This window comes from Solanum stenotomum, chromosome 12, assembly GCF_019186545.1.
Source record: "Solanum stenotomum isolate F172 chromosome 12, ASM1918654v1, whole genome shotgun sequence".
NCBI classification, from domain to species: Eukaryota; Viridiplantae; Streptophyta; class Magnoliopsida; order Solanales; family Solanaceae; genus Solanum; species Solanum stenotomum.
In genome coordinates, this window is record NC_064293.1 from 11434219 (window position 1) to 11439021 (window position 4803).

The 4803-nt window shown below is 26.4% G+C and overlaps 1 non-coding gene across 1 annotated transcript; it reads right to left on the reverse strand.

Moving 5' to 3' along the window:
• Positions 1-3473: 3473 nt before the first annotated feature.
• TRNAF-GAA (transfer RNA phenylalanine (anticodon GAA)) lies at positions 3474-3546 on the reverse strand. The gene has a single exon. It is a non-coding gene; the product is annotated as a tRNA-Phe (tRNA).
• Positions 3547-4803: the final 1257 nt, after the last annotated feature.

The following is a 4803-nucleotide window of genomic DNA, read 5'->3' on the forward strand; positions in this document are numbered from 1 at the left end:
ATCTGAACGCACTAAAAACGCACTAAAATCTTATAAGATATGTAATATTACAAATTAGAATGTAACTAAGTAATTAACTCCTAAACTAATGAGATTTATGTAAATTTTCAACAAAAAAAAAGGGTATGTATTCCAATTTTCACAGGGTATTTGGATAATTTTGAATATTTACATGGTTTAGTCTAAGGTATTATCATCCAAATAACATTTCTATATTAAAAAGCAATTAAATTTTATTAGTCTTAAAATACTGATTACTGACTAAAGTTTAATTAGGGATTAAAAAATCGATATGTTCCCATATCTCCTTATCAATTTAGGTTGGTATATAATCTTCTGATCCTTTTTTTTATTTGTAGCATTAATCATTACGCTTTCTGCAGATAGGTAAGGCTTTTTATGATATGGCATGAATTATTTAGCTATGACAGATTTGAATTTTTTTTAAAATAACAATTATTTTTGAGTAAATTTATTAATTTAACTAAAGCAATAAATTAAAAAAAAATTAGAAGGAACCAATATCTACTCAAGGTTGTATCAGTCTATCATATAATAAATACTTATTCGTATCGTTTATATCAAAATTAATACGTACAACTTATTGCGGTTAATTAATTTGATGAGGTATAAGTTTATTATAGCTAAGTAATAAAAAAAAGTGAAATATGTGTTATACATCTACAATCTATCAGTTTGACATAAACATTGCAAATATATTTTTAAATGTGATTGGGAGCGTAACTAAAAAGACTAAATTAATGTTTTTCTGAATATTGTTTAAATTTATAGAATTATGTAGCGGAAATATTCTACTATGAAGCTAGTTATGCTTATTGACATGAGAGTTTTGAGGCCCTGTTAATTTAAATTCATATTAAAAAGTTTCACTTTAGAGGTAAAACGTTTCAACTGAAAACAATTTCATATTCATGTTTGAATTTGAAAATTTTAATTTAGAATAGAGGAATATTTATTACTACATCACCGCCTCTAATTGTTTAAGTATCAACTATGATTGTAATTGTAACTAGTTATAAGTGTCTGAACCAACAAATGTTGAACTTTTTTTTTAAATATACGTGAAAGGATTTGGTTACACTAAAGATGGTACTAGAAAATTTCAAAGCATATATCTATTTTAAAAAAAGAAAAAAAAAAACAGTATGACAAAAGGGTTATTGATCTTTTTGCCACATTTCTATGAACATATATGATCATTTCAAAACAAATAATGTTTATCCCCTAAGGAATCTTCCTCTCTTCTATTTTGTACCATTCAATTTTATGTGTAATAGATGGGCTAGCTAGCGCACAGTCAAATTTAGAATTTTTCGAATATGGGTGCACCAAAGAAAATATATTAAGTGAGAATTGATCCGAACATGGGTGCACCAAAAAAAATATATCAAGTGAAAATTGATCCTTATTCCTTAAGGTCAAAAGCTCACCATTTAACCATGTGGACTAGTTAGAGGTCTTACGGGTGTTAAAATATAAATAATACAAATTTTAAAAAATATATACATAAAATATCTAATTTTATGAAAAAATCTCTAAATTCCCCCACCAAGCTAGCGTATACCTTGTCCCAACTGATGTCACAAGATAGCATTTCATCGATTTTTAAAAATTATTATATATGTAAATTATAATATATAGATTATAAGTAAAATAAAAATATTGAATATTATAACTATAAAAAATTGAGTATATTGAATTTTCTTTCCACGTGTGCCATTTTAAGATTATAATGCTTCTTTTTGACCCATTTCTTTTAAAGGTGATGCCTCCATTACTTGTCTCACTTTCTTGGTAATTAAATTTTCTAATTTTGAGTAATTTTTTTTTTTTAACCATAAGCTATATTTTTCTTTACAAGGTGATGTCTACTGCTTGTTCACATTAGTACCTATAAAAATACCCTAAAATAATCCTTATCTCTACTTTTTGTCTCCTTATTGTAAGGAAATTATTATTTTTTAATCAAATTTGCCATTGATGTATCATTTTTGGCTTTTCCTGCCTCTCTTATTTAACTTATCAGGGTATTTTTCTGTCAAAAGATACTTTGACTATTGTCTAATTATAGGCCTTGAAAATGTTATATCAGAAGCATTTCATATTACTTGATCATCTGTTGTATTTGATATGAAATAATTAAAAATGTATTTTATTTATAATGCTTCAAAACTTTAACGGACTATTATTACTTTAAATAATTATTTGATACTAAGGATAATATGAAAATTAAAATAATAAAACTTTTTGATTTTCTAAAATTGACTAGTTGAATAAAAATAAATAACTACTTTTAGCATGGGCAAAGTAAAATGAAATTGAGGGAGTAGTTGTTAGTGCAAAATGAACACAATTTCAATAAAATTTACTTATACTCTCTCCATTTTAGAACACTTGTCATATTTAATTTTTCGAGTGTCGAACAAAATTAATTTTAACTGCTATTTCAAAATATGTATTCTTTTCATCACATTGTATGAGAAGAATTGCAATTTTCATAAATTTTAAAATATTGAATTAATCTAACCAAATTCAGCTTCAAAGATTAATCAGATTATTCTCAAAAAATAAAACATGACAATTAATATAGAACATAGTGAGTAAATATAATATAAATAAATATGAATTATTGGAGTATCCAATGGAGCATAATAAGTCTAATTAAAGACACCTTTGCTTATGAACAAAGGCAAACTATATGAAAAAAAAAATGAAGAAAAATATGAATTAGAGACAAAATGTATTACCATTAGAAGTCCAACATAGACTTATTAATCTCATTGACTAATCCCCATCATTATGGAAAGTTCCATCTTGATAGGGTAAAAGGTCAAAGATAAGTTTGCTTAATACTTTATCAAAATTAGAAATAATTAAGCTTTATATAACTACTAGACTCTCACTAGACCTAACATGATTTACACTAACCGCCCCATGCATGTTTTAAACTACATTTAACTTTTGTGTTGAATATTTCTAATTCTTTAATAATCCATTAGTAGAGTAGTAAATTTTCTTAAGCTAGTATAAGAATTTTCCTTTTTAGAGTCTAATGACATAAATTAGCTGTCATTGACTGTAATATTCTCTTGTCTCTAATTATTACTGTAGATTTTTTCTTTTTTACTAATTTGTTTTTAATCTGAGAGAATGGTTATAATTGGAGGACCATAGGCAGATCTAGCCTTCGGCAATACATTTTTTTTTTCCATTTCGGATACGCATCGCGTAAGGAAGGGCTTCCTATCAAGAATTTTTTCATATTCAAAACTCAAACCCTAAAGCCCTAGTTAAGGGATAGGAACAACTCATCCGTTGCACCACATCCTTTGATGGTTCGGCAATAGATTCATGATTCATTCGAATCCAATAAATATTAAACTTTAAGTTAAAAAAAATACATAAATTTTAGATTGAACATAAAAATGATTTTTAAAAAATAATAAATTAAATGCGGTGAACGTGGATCAAACACGTGACCTTCAGATCTTCAGTCTGACGCTCTCCCAACTGAGCTATCCCCGCAACTGTGATTATTTATAATTTGTTTAATTTATCATCTATTTAATATATATTCAGGTGGAAGTTAGATCTTAAAATAATATATTGTGTTTTGTATATATATTTTTTAATAATAGTATCATCCTTATAATAATATGACTAATTAGTTCAATATATAATCTCAAAATTGGCATCGGTCCTTTGTACGACTTACAATATATATGCACATACAACTACTTACATACCTTCCTTGTCAAAAGAAAATGGCACATATTTATAGTGCAAAGTAAAAGTGTAATTTCAAAGGCGAAATCATAATTTAAATGTATGGGTTCTTTTAGAATTTCTAGAATATAGTGCATCACTAAACAACATAAAGAAAGAAAAGAGTAAACTAATTGAGAATTGATCTCTAGTCCTCTAGGTAAATAACTCAAACACTCAACTAGATGAGTCACTTAATCTTCATGCATGTTAGGCTACCAACAAATAATATTATATTAATTTTATAATATTTATTCTTATTTAAACGATATATACTTAAATTTAGACACTCTTGATAAAAACTATGTCTTTGGCGCAGTTGTAATGGTAAAGGTAAAGTGAAGGGAATTGCTTGAAATATTTGGTGTGAAGTGACCTTAATGGGCTTCAAAAATTGAGTAGTGGGAAAACTTCTTAGCCCATTTAGTCCATTTTGATTGGCCCAACTTTTAACGGGCTAGGGCTGATGGCCCATTTTCCTTACTTGTGTGCATTCCATTTTTCGATTTAGTTTTGCATAGAGCTGTCAATATAGATCGTCCAATCTTTTAATCAGAATACTACATCTTCGTGACTTCATGATTTTAGTTTTTTCATAATAGTATCTTCATTTATTTTGACTTTACTAGTAACTAAATCTGATAAATGAAATCTCAACTAAGGGTGTTTTTGGTACGAAAGAAAATGTTTTCCATGGAAAATGTTTTCCTGGAAAACAAGTTGATTTTTAACTTATTTTCTCATGTTTGGTTGGTGAGTAGAAAATATTTTCCAGAANCAAAATAATTTTCAAGTCATTTTAAGTAGCTTTGTCATTTTTATAAATTTCAAAATGATAAATATGGTATTTTATATAGTTATGTGTCTAATTAGTATATTTTATGAATGTTCAAAAATTGTCTCAAAAGGATTTTAGTTTTATTTAAATATTTGGCTATTTAGTTTCAATTAATTAATAGCTTATATTTTGAGTTAATTAGTTTATAATTAAGTTAATTACTATATAATTATGTGTCT